This window comes from Lissotriton vulgaris, chromosome 4_1 (assembly GCF_964263255.1).
Source record: "Lissotriton vulgaris chromosome 4_1, aLisVul1.2, whole genome shotgun sequence".
NCBI classification, from domain to species: Eukaryota; Metazoa; Chordata; class Amphibia; order Caudata; family Salamandridae; genus Lissotriton; species Lissotriton vulgaris.
In genome coordinates, this window is record NC_141691.1 from 827,229,581 (window position 1) to 827,242,793 (window position 13,213).

The following is a 13,213-nucleotide window of genomic DNA, read 5'->3' on the forward strand; positions in this document are numbered from 1 at the left end:
AGACTGCTTTTAAAGAAGGGCGCGGTTTTCAATTGGGACAAAGAATGCTCATTGGCTTTTGAAGCTGTTAAGTCTCAGATTGCAAAGATGCCAACTTTGGGGCATTTTGATGTACACAGGAAAACAATTCTGTCCACTGACGCGAGTTTACGTGGTTTGGGGGCTGTTCTTTCTCAGTTGGTGGATGGTGCGGAGAAGGTCATTGGTTTTGCCTCACGTTCTCTGAAGGGTGCAGAGGAGCGCTATTCAGTTATAGAACATGAAGCCCTTGCTTGTTTTTGGGCTATCAGGCATTTCAGGTTCTACTTATGGGGTTTACCTTTTGTTGTCAGGTCTGACCACAAACCTCTTGTGCAGTTATTTTCCTGTAGGAATGTAGAGTGTAGATGGGTTGAAGGACTCATGGAATACAATTTTTGTGTAGAGTATTTACCTGGACTCAAAAACCTTCCTGCTGATTTCCTCTCTAGATAACCCCTTGATAGGTTGGTCTTGTGTGATCCTGAGCCACCTGTTGTTTTGTGGGTGAGGGAATCTGCGCTAAACGAAGTGGAATGGAAGGATAGTTTTTTGAGTGACCCGGCCAGAAATTTTGTAATGGAATCCACGGTCAATGGTTGGCCTATTTTGAAGGAAGTTCCTGATACTGCCAAGGGGTACTGGAATGTGAGGGATGAATTAAACATTGTCCATGGTGAATTGTTCAGGGGTGACAGGTTGATTCCTCCGTTTGGGATGAGGGAGAAGATTATAAATTTGGCACATGAAGGGCATCTTGGTCGTAGTCTCACCAAGGCTAGAGTCAGGGAAACCTATTGGTGGCCTGAGTTAGACCGAGAGGTAGAAACTGTTGTGAAGGACTGCAGCATTTGTGCTGGTAATGATAAGTCAAGGAAAGTGAGCATTGCCCCTCTTTCCCCTGTTGCTATACCTGAGCGTCCTTGGTCCAAAGTGGCTGTGGACATCATTGGACCTTTTGAGAATTTGGCTCCTTCAGAAAGGTTTGTGGTTGTCCTGGTTGACTATACTTCGAAATGGTTATCTGCTTCGTGCATGAGTTCAGTTTTGAGTAGGAATGTTATCGAATTTTTAAAAGATGCTTTTACTTGTGAAGGTGTTCCCGACATCGTGGTTTCGGATAACGGTGTTCAGTTCACCTCCCAGGAAATGTCTGACTATTTAGGAGATTTGTCTATCACCCATCATAAGACTGCTTTTTATTCTCCGCAGGCAAATGGCCTAGTTGAGAGCATGAATAGGTTAATTAGAGCATGTGCTCTGACTGCTTTGGAGAGAAGGCTCCCGCTGAAACCTATTCTCAGGGAAAAACTGTGGGCGCACAGAAACACTCCTAATAGCGTGACTGGTGTATCACCTGTCAAGAAACTGAAAGGTAGAATTGCTGGTTCTAAGCTTAATCCTTTGTGGCTTTCGGTTAAGGACAGAGGTTGTGTGCTCAAAGATGAAAGGCTGAAGAACTATCAGGAGAAATACAAACAAAGATTTGATTCTTTAAAAGGTGCTAAGAGTGTTTCTTGGAAGGTGGGTGATTTTGTTTACATTAAAAAAGCGGTTTGGTCACCCAAGGGTGAGTCAAAGTATTTTGGGCCTAGACGCATTGTTAAGGTCATGAAAAATGTTGTTATGCTTGCTGGTGGAGATGTTTGGAGTATGTCTCGCTTATCAAGGTGTGCGGAGGGGGATGGTATTGTGAAATCTGGCTCTGGCGGATTTGTGGTGAAAAGTTCCAATCACTTACCTCAGAATGTTTCTTCCAATCACTTACCTCAGAATGTTTCTCTTCGCAGTACAAGCACTAGAGTTAGAAGATCTCCTTTGTATCTTCAGGATTACTGTTCTAAGTGAATTGTTCTTTTGTACTGTTTTTCTTGCTTTGTTCTTTTGTTTTTTCCTTGTTTTCATTCCTTTTGTTTTTGTTATTATAATAATGGAGATGTGTTGTAGTTTCTCCTTTAATAATGTACATTCCTTGCCAAGAATGTACCTATGTCATTGCTGTGGAATGTGATGTGGGGAGTTGGGATTCAGTTATTACTTGGTCTTTGCTTGAACAACTTGCCTCCCTGTTGGGTGTCAATAAACCTCTTATCACACTACTTTGTGTGTATTCATCTTTACATTAAGATCCTAGGCTTATTGCATACAGACAGTAATAGAACATTTGTTTACTGCTGCACCATATGTTCTGATCCCTAATCCTTGCACAGCTAGAAATAATAATAGTAGAAACAAGGAGGCTTTGGCAACAGCAAAGATATTGGGCTAAGCTTTCCAGACTCAGTTGATAAAATCTACAGACATCCAAAGAGCTTTGGTTTTTACAAAATACATTTATCTCCCTGATGTCAAATTGGCTGAACCGAAGTCTGACACAATCTTTCTTACGTTTCATAGAGTTACTTTCTACCAACAGGGGTGTAGCATCGTCTGTAAGGGGAGGGGGGGGGGGGGTCAGACTTTCCAACAATCATGCTGGCATATCATGATAATCATAGTGAAAAGAAAAAGTAGTGCGGGTTACGAGGGGTACTGAAAAAACACATTATTTTGTCAAATAAACATGTTTTAATACCTTTGTCTGAGTGATTATTTAAACATCCCAGGTGAAATCTGGCAGACAGCTTACAATACCCAACTGAAAGCGGCTGTACCCAACTACTTATTATAAAATGTCATTATTAGGGAGGTCTAACACTTCCAGGATCCCCCCTGAAGCTATGTCCCTGTCTACCGAGTAAGACGGCAATGTGTCTTTAGCATAAGAGTTTAACAACAATCCATAGTGACTCAGTGATAGCTTTTCAAATCAGACTCATAGGTAATGTCACACAATTATTTCTTTACAATGGTTTTAAAGTGCAGCCAAGGAAGTTGTTTTTTTCCTGGTCTCTAGTATTTTTAAGATTTTGTGGGGCTAACTGAAGCTTGGAAGAATTATTGTCTTTTTTGTTCCATAATCTTTCTATGAAACTAATGTACGAAGATTTTAAGGATAGCTGCTTAATCAAGGAAAATTGCAAACAAATCTCGCCTGTAACAGTGAGGTTGGTAAAGCAAAAGCATTTCTGAACACATGACATTCAATCACACTAAGCCAGGTCTTTAGGGTAGACTGAAACATTTTAGAGGCAAAATGTATTAGATGGGATAAACCAGTCTCTATATCCAGTTGGTATGTGTTGACTGATTATACTTCATCATGCACCCTAAGCACTTCTGAGTTCTTTCACTATCCTGCCAGCCTGGATGCTAGTAGGGTCTACACAAGGATGCAAAAACAGAGATATAGGAGAAAGTTTTAAGCATGCACACACCACCCCACATAAACACTGCCCAGCTGCTGATCACTCTCTACTTCCCTCATACAGCTAACATACGCTATCTACTGCAGAGATGTTCGTTGATCCCCTGCATGATTCCAGCCTTTTAGCAACTGAAGAGGTACAAAAAAGCCATATCCACACACGATGTGGCACCTACAAAGCCATTGAAATACTCCAAAACTGCTTCATATGCCAGCAACAAGGATCTGCATGTTCCACGTTTTACTGCTGAGGGGAGCACAAATCATCAGGGCCGCTTGGTGCAATAACATACAAATTCTCAAGGACTACCCGCAAGGCTTACCGCGATAACTATTCAAACAAGGGTTGGTCTGGCAGACATTACAGCACATATGTCTTGGAGGCATTGGTGATCAGTAACACACTTCAGAGATCCTAGCTTTCAAAGGTGTGTCACATATTCCATTCTCACTCACTTCTTCTGGCTTAGAGATTAAAAGGCTGCAAGGTTTGGTGTGCTAGATATTTGCCTGTTCACCACACCAGGAATGGTTATTTTGAGAGCTGGAGGCTGAAGGTGGGAAAAATTGGAACATGGTTGCTCCTGATGCATGAGTGTGCATTGCTAGAAATACTGGGGCAGACTTTCTAACTTTTCAGCATGAGAGGTAGAGAGCAGGACAGCAGCATGTCTCCTAAAATATGGCACTGTTTTCCTTTGTCCTTGTGATGGCGCATGTCAGACTGCCAAACAGCAATGCACACATCTTGCACCATAGTACGAGTGTGTGCTTGATATCAGGCCCACAGTGCCTTTTTATAAAGTCTGCTCACAGACATAAGCCTAAAAAATCCTGTCAAACAACAGTTCCTAATAAAGTTGCCAAAGAGTTCTACTTCCTGCCTCAAACACACCACCAGATATTTCTGGTAAAAACATATTTTCTGATTACAAAAAATATTTATTTTGATTCTTGGAATGACTGTCGATCTAATTAACAACTCTACATACTCTGTCAATAACTCTGCATAAGTTATTTAATGAAGCTAGCTAGAACTAAAACATTAAAGAAACATAAAACATGGATTATGTGCTATTTACCCTATACCTAACAATAAGGTTTCTTTAAAATGTTCTGGACCAATCAGGAAGGGAAAATTACCTTATGGAGAAAGCACAAATGCCACTTTCAAAGTCTTGCATAAAAATATTTACATGATGAAATAACATTGTCCTACTTTCCATTAATCAGAGGAAATATGTAGCCACAGAGTGGATTACTCAAGTCTCTGACTACTTTAAGAGAAAAGTGGAAAGGGTACAGATTTCCTTTTCCATTGTTCCTGTGAGGTCTAAATTTGTAATGCGCAATGCTCCACTAAATGCATGTAGTATGCAGGCTTCCCTAATGGGCATCCAACTCAAATGTACCCTATGACCCTGAAAAAGAACGTCAACAAAGCACTTATGTTCCATATGTGCATTTGTGATTTTTTTTAATGGATTTACATTTGAATGTTAAACAACGATGGCTTAGTCCATGCAGTTTCTTTTGAGATATGGCATAAACCATGATTGAAAGCCTTGGTCTGTGGGTAAAACCCTGAAGGATAAGTAAATGTCATGGTACTTATAGAGCGCACTGTCACCAGACGGTCACCTTGCAGTGTCACCTATATGGCTTCCTGGCACTGATACTCATACTGCTGTGGAACCCCTCCTGGCTTTCCCTGTGAAGTGTCCACACCTGGGCACCCCCAGGGTGAAGCCAGGCATCCTTAGCGCTGTTGGGCCCGGTGTGGAAGCTAAGCAAGCTATTGCCCAGAGTTGCAGCGTGGGACGCGTGATTAGAATAGGCACTGAGGCGAGAATTAACTGGACTGAGGAAATTGAACCCAAGACCCCGCCAAGGCGGGAATCGAACCCTGGTCCCTGGCCAGAACTCTGCATCAGGGTCTGCTGCTCTAACCATTGAGCCACACTCCTCCACTTGACTGTCTGATCCTAAAGTGATCTAATGCTCGGAAGTAACCCACCATGTATATTGCCGCTATGCCCATGAATTAGTGTGTGTTCTAGATTCTACAGTTCATGGAAAGTATGTCATACCTCGCACTGTCTCATGTCAGTACTCATTTGCATAAGTCTGCCCCAACCCATTGTTTTTTGCTACCATTTTTCTCCCTTTGGTTGGTACATACAAAATTAAAAAGTATGAAAAAAGAAATAATGTCTGTGTACATGCTAATTCCGTACATGTTTGAATGAACTTTGAAGGAACTATTCCCAGAAATGGTCATTGTCCAAGAAACATTTGCAAACCTTTCAAGGCCTTATCCTGTGAAATGAGTGTTTATAAACATTCCATTTCAAATTTATTAGTCAATCTTCATTAGTCTCATAGTTAAATTCTGCCACATTATGCATGTGAGTGGATTCTTTAAAGTACTCCTTAAAGTGAAACGTGTGAATGTTTTTATTTAATAATCATCACATTACAAGGAAGGAAGAGGGTGATTTACCAATTTAACATCCCTATTTAGACCCAGAACACACACAGAAATTGATGAATATTAGCCATGTAGCCAACACCTTCTAAAGCAATCCCCTGTTATTGCGAACAATGCCCTCACCCACTTCAGTGGCATGCTTCATCATAGGCCATGCTACCAAACACCAGATTGTACAGTTGTTTGTACAATGGTGGGGCTCTAACAGAGAAATTAAGCTCTAGAAAAATACAGAAGGATCAATCAAAGCACAAGAGTAAAACTACCTAAAGATATGTTTAATGTATTTGACTTTATTGTGGGCTGTCTCTAGCAGGTTTAAAACATAAGTAGATGGTCACTGGGTGCTATAACTCCACAAGATTAATCACTGGGTGCTTATCACACTACCACCTCTGAAGTCAACATGTTTTGCCCCGAATTTAATGCCCAGACGGGTCGACGGCCTTCATCAGGACTCACAGAACCATATTGCCCCCAGCCCTTCAATACAGTCTGTCTCTAGAAGTATAGGTGTTGTAAAAAGCTTTTCATCTACTTGCAATTTCAGACATTGGATTAATCCTCTAATCATACAAATACAAAGACCAGCCCAGAATTATTTGATGCCAGTGATTTTCTGCCCTGAAGAAGTCCATTGTCTATTGGATGAATCACATTGACTGTTTTTTTTGTTAAGTTTTATATGAAGCACTAATAAATGATGAATATCATTAGACTACTCGATTATTATTGGTATTAGTTATGAAATATTCATGTGCTAACATTGTGCTTTCATTTACATGTGGTGCAACTCTGGTCTTTGTATTTGTATGAATTTTCTCCAGTGTGGGGAGCACTTTGTGGGTACACAGTGTATACTGAGTAGGGCACACATGATATAGGATATTATCCAACCTTTTCTTTGACTATATGGTCATAACCGTGTGAGTGCTGTAGCTGTATATAGGTCCACTACTCAGTTCTAATCCTCTAATCATCTTACTAGGGCCTCTACACTCAGGGTGGGCATGTGGTCATTGACCTGTAGTCACACATTTGTCAACAAACCAATGCCTTTTTCTTTGATGTGCTGCTCTTCGACTTGTATTTTGATCAATCAATCAATGAGTATTTTTCCTGAGTTTGATTTCTTCAAAAAGCTCTATCATTGTCTGCACAACTGTACAATCTGGTGTTTGATAGCATTCCCTATGATAAATCTGTCTCAATAATCATATTGTAAAACACATGGAGTAAGATTTCTAAGCATGATATTAGCATTAATTTACACATTTTGCATTTTTTTGAATTTTCTTATTTCTCTCTCCTCTTCATCCCCTCCCTTTTCTCAAAGCTAAAAGGCAGCTCGATGCACTCATTGAATGTAGATTGGAACTAGAAATGATCTATAAACCCTCATTAAACTACATTTGTTTTATATTACGCCACTATTTTAGTTGTAGAAAGACTACTAGTCAGTCACTTGTGACCTAATTATTAATGTCTCTGGCTTTCAATCTTAAGCTTTAATGTGGAAACCCGGCTGTTTGCTAAAAAAGTGTTTGAGAAATCTTCCAGTTAAAAGAAACAGCAGTAGTTATCATATTTAAACAAGACAACATGTCTACTGGTTTGCTCTACAGAGAATAAAGTAAGCTTACAAGTCTGATATGAGGTTTTTATCAATTTGCAAATCTTTAATGGTTTGTAATTTCTTGTTACATACGTTTCTCTTTCTCTCTCATCTCACATCCTACTCTTAGGAGGCAGCTCGTATTTAACTATGAAGCCTCATTGAATTACATGTTTGGATTTTCTATCATTTAAATAGTTTTATCACACATAGGAGAGAGTCTCTCCTATGAGCTAATATTTAATGTCCCTAACTCCTAGTGTCAAGGTGATAGGTGAAAACTCTGTTGTTGTGTCATGTGTCGGTTTCAAAATCTGTTAATTGATAAATGTTTTCAATATTCTGTCTGATAAATGAAAAATAATAATCAGATTGCAATAACATGTCCGTCTGCTTTTATAGAGTCAAATGCGTTAATCTCAAAATATAAATATGTCTTTTTTTATTAGTTAGTGCCTGTCTTATTTTATACATCCCCTCCGGAAAGACATTCCCTGTCATCTTCATCTGCTATTCTTGAAATATGTAGGTAACTTGCAATCACCTATAAAAACTCACTAGGGACAATTCATAATAGGTAAACTTAGACCTGAAATCTAAGTTTAGACCTAAAGTTTAAGGGCCCAAGTCACAAAGGTAACCTTAGACCGGAGGTTTAAGGGCCCAATTCACAAAGGTAAAAAGAAACCTGAAGTCTAAGTTTACTTTTGTGAATTGGGCCCTTAGACTTCAGGTCTAAACTTAGAATTCAGGTCTAAAATTAGGCATCAGGTCTAAGTTTACCTTTGTAACTCGGGTCCATTGAATTACATTTTTAGATTTGTTTTTACTATATGTTTAACAAACTCTTCTGGCCTAACAATTATGTTTTCTAAATCTAATTTAAAAGGTTGAAGATATGCATGGCTCTTTCACTGTTTTACAACATCTGCTTTATTGCCTGTTCTCTGAAGGCTGTTTCAATAATCACAGAAATTACATTACATATTACATTGAAGCAATGTGTTTTAATGTTTTCCTATACTGCGAAGAATAAGATCTAACTCATGAATATGATTGATTCAATAAATAGCAAATATATGTTTGAAGTCTCTCATGACACAATTTCTATTTCCCTCCCTCTCTAACTCTCTCCTCCTCCACTCACATTCTTAATGCCTGTAGGTGGCAGTAATAAAGTTAAAGAAGTTAAGCTATCTTTATAATACTGGTTTGATTGACTATAGCAGTAGACACAAAGCAAACCAGCAAGTAGGTATTGTCTTTGAATAGGGCTCTGTGAAGTGTGTATGGCTCACAAAATTAAAATGTATGACAATTGATGGATATTGTAGTCACCAAATTGCTGTTATTTCTGGTTCAACAACTGCTAACCTCCAATTAAAGATAAAAGGAAGCAAAGATCCCACAACGGACATCCAACAACACGCGATACCAACCAGCATGCGTTGTGGGCCGTCAAACCAAACTTAGAAATCAAAATGACCTCTCCCCCCCAATCAAGTACCGGGAAAAATCTGATCCCTAAAGAGCCAAGCCCAAGTAAAGGCAAAGAAGAAGAAAAACAACAAATAACATCTGCAAGCAAAGAGCGTAACTACAATCGTTTATGCAGCAGAAGTGCACTGAATAACTGTCATCCAGCAACCTCAAAAACAATCCTGTTCATCCCTGAGTATATATCAAAAGGGCGAACAGATACTTTAAATCGTGGGAATATTCTTCAATTTTTAAATGCAATTGGCAGCTTGTCAGGTATCAGAACCCAAGATTTGCTGTCAGTAAAATTTGAAATTTCTAAACATCTATTCGACCAAGAGATAACTAGGACCGAATGGGCAACATCAGAATTAGCGGAGAAAATTCTTAGCGAGGAATTACAACTAGAAGCTTGGGGGATCCGAGTGCAACATCATCGACCAGTTGGTTATCCTGACCCACTGATTCAACATCATTTTGTTTCCACTAGGAGGCCATCCACCAGCTCAAGAGGGCACTGTCAAGTCACTCCAGTCCTTAAAGGAGCCCGTGGTACCTCGCCAGCAGGCCAAGACACACCAAACCCCTCAAATGTGGGACGCAGAAACCAACAAGAAAACCATCTCTTAACCGACTGGTCTTGGCTAGCCAAAACTATAAATCTAAGATCAGAGAACCCATGACCCAACACCAAAGAGGGGATTATGGAGGGAGCCTTAAAATTCTGTTCATGGAACGTTAACGGTTTGGGGACCAAAATCAACGACCACTCATTTCAGTTATACCTCCAAAAATTCGACTTGGTACTCCTACAGGAAACTTGGCTAGAGGACCCCCTCCATCTCGAAGGCTTCAAGACCCACCACCTACCCGCAGCTCGAAACTCCAACTACGGTCACTGCAAAGGCGGACTAGCCATCTACGCCTCGATTAAAGCCATATCTACAGCAAAAGAACTAATTAGCAAGAAAACTGCATCCCTCGAAATAATGGCAATCCAGTTTCAAATTCAAAGAAAGAGAAACCTTCAGCAACTAATTTTGGTAAACATTTATATACACCCACAGAGCAAGAGGAATGGAGCAAAGCAGTTAATAACCGAACTGACTGAGCTAATCACCGAGACGGATCAATTGAGTTACATTATAACTGGTGACTTTAATATGTTCCTCGCTGAGGACCAAAATCAAGACAGCTCAGAAGAGGATAATCAACGAGCATGGGGGATCTTCTCCCAGGATAAATACAAGTGGGGCAAGCCAACTAAGACTTCGAAGGACTTACTGAGAGAGCTGGAAAGTCTATCGCTGGTGCCGCTAAATGGCCGCACGCTAGGGGACAGACCCCAAGCTCCAACCTTTCACAGACAACTAGTTAACACAGCAATTGATTACACCTTCGTTGCTTTACCACTTTTTGTCCTAACTAAGGACTTTAGGATCGGCGTGTCAGACCATAGCGACCACCAATCACAAGAACTCACCCTCAGTGCTCAGGGCACCGCTTTAACATACGCAAATCCGGTCCCCCACCTAACAACGAGATATCAACATAGAAGAATCAAATGCAAAATTCACGAGCCTGAAAAACTATCAATTGCGGCAAAAAGCCTGTGGGAGGATATTAAACCCTTAGAAGCAAACATCATCCTCGCTTGGGAAACTCTTACAAAAGCCCTAGGTTTGCCCACCTCCTCAGTAGCTTCGCACAAATTTAAAAGTGAGCACCATCTAAAACAAGGAGAGAGGGCAGTAAAAAACCACCTCATCCACCTATCCTCAATCCAACACGCTGAACTAAGACTAATAAGGGGAGATATAAATCGAGCAATTCGCACCCTCCGCCAAACCGACTTGATCGATGGAGCTGCAGAAGAACTAAGGAAGCTCCGGACCAGGAAAAATAAAATCATTTGGCGCGCAAAGCAAGATAGCGCAGAATCATTATGGGCAAAATTACTGCATGACGCAAAAAGGAACAACGGCGCACGATTCTGGCAAACGGTTAAGAGCATTGAGAACCCACAGGCACCAGGCATCAACTCGCATATAACGGAGGACGTTTGGGCAAACCATTTACAAACCTACTTTAACCCTGAACCACACAGCAATCGGCAAAACCAAACTGAGCTCTACGATGCCCAACCATCTCGCGACCTCCAAGGGAACGTCTTGCCGTTGCGCTTCTCTTCCAAAATGATCGAGAGTAGGATTAACCAAAGCCGACGTGAGGGAGCTCCAGGGCCAAACGGTTTACCCCCAATTTTATACAAACAAGACCCTAAATATTGGTCCACGGCACTACAACCACTCTTTGAAAGCATCACCAATACAGGAATAATACCAGAATCATGGAAAGGTTCCATCATATCCCCCATCTACAAAAAAGGCTGCAAGAGCGACCCAAAGAACTATAGGCTTATTGCTCTTATCGACATCGAGGCCAAATACTATGCAGGCCTCATATTGGGCGAACTACAGGATTGGGCCAGGGAAAAAACACTAATCCCAATTAACCAAACAGGGTTCCAGGAAAACCTGGGGACCACCACAAATATTCTGGCCCTCCCTCTGTTAGCCGACTCTGCAAAAGCAATCAGCCAACCGTTATTTGTTTGCTTCATTGACTACAAAGCCGCCTTTGATAGTATCGATAGAGGAAAATTATGGTCAAAACTAGCCCGATGGGGAATTCCTCCTCCCCTCCTGAACCAACTCATTTTACTAAACACCGAGACATGGGTTCAAATAAAGCTGGGGAGTGGCACCATCGTGTCCAGGCGGATTTCAACGACCAGAGGCCTAAAACAGGGCTGCGTTCTTGCTCCAACTTTATTTAACCTTTTCATAGCCGATCTCTCGCTAGAATTGGACAATTGCAACCACCATGCGCCAAATCTGGGTTGCCACTCACTTTCAAACCTACTGTATGCCGACGATCTGGTCCTAATCAGTCAAACTCAAGTAGGCTTACAGAATTTACTTAACACCACAAACTACTTTGCCACAAGGAACAGGCTGGAAATCAACTTAGACAAATCAAAAATTATGGTACTAAATGAGCGACGTGTAAAAAGACGTTCAAAATGGCAGCTGGGAGATTCTAATCTTGAAGTGGTCAAAGAGTACAAATGTCTAGGGACAATTATCGATAACAAAGGTTTATTCAACCAACAAAAAGAGGCAATACAAAGGCGAGGGACCCTCCTGGCTATCACCTTGAAATACCTGAAAAATAAAATAACTGGTCCAAACCTGCTCCCGCTGCTCGAAGTACTACGAGCTAAGCTCCTCCCAACGATAACTTACGGCAGCGAGGCCATGAGAGGGAAGGACGAAACAATCTTAGACAAAACAGTCTCCAAAGCGCTGAGAATAATATTCAATCTGCCAAAATACACCTCTCCAGCGCAACTAAGATTGGAATTTGGATTCCCAAATCAGACAATAAACCGGAAAGGTGTGTACGTTAAAACCTGGTACAAAATAAAGAGCTCCATGGCCGGATCACTGAATTCATTTCTTTGGAAAGAAATCACAAGGAAAAACAATTCCCCGGCCAAGGCTTATCTTCAACTAGGGATCAGCGAGTTAGCCCTTCAGAACATCTGGGAATCTGGTCTCCCTTACAATAATGTGAAAACCCTAGTTAACAAGTCAATAAACCTCGTCTCTATTCAAAAAGATCGAGCAGACCTAAACAAGAGGGCACACAGCTGGTTCGTAATTCAAAGCTACTCAAAATGTTCACCACAATCGTACCTAGGCACCAGCTTCTCTAGAACATTGAAGGAACGCTTCTTGGCAATGAGGATGGGGATTCTACCTGCCCAAACTCATATGCCCCCTTGGAAAAGACCTCCAATAACCACCCTCTGCAGACTATGTGGAGAAGCCAAGGAAGATGTGTTGCACCTCCTGTGTATCTGTAAGGCTCTCGACCTGGAGAGGAGAGAACTGTTAAAACCACATATAAACGCATTGCATATACGGTCCTGCAGACAGGCAGTGAAGGCGTGTTTCGAAGGGGCCAACGTCAGGCTACTCTGCAGCTTTGTCCGTTTTATGGAAGAAGCACAAGCAAAACTAGGCGGAGAAACTGGGGTATATGCAACTGCGCCTGAGGTTCCCTGCCAGGTGCTTACCTATGATCCCAACTAAGACCCATGGACCCAGGAGAAGACGAAAACTCAGGACTTGTACACAGACTCTGCCTGAACTAATGAAGTTTAGGACAATTTTAGAATATAGTGTTTTGACTTTTAACACTTAGATTTGCATATAGTCTCTATCTGAACTAACGA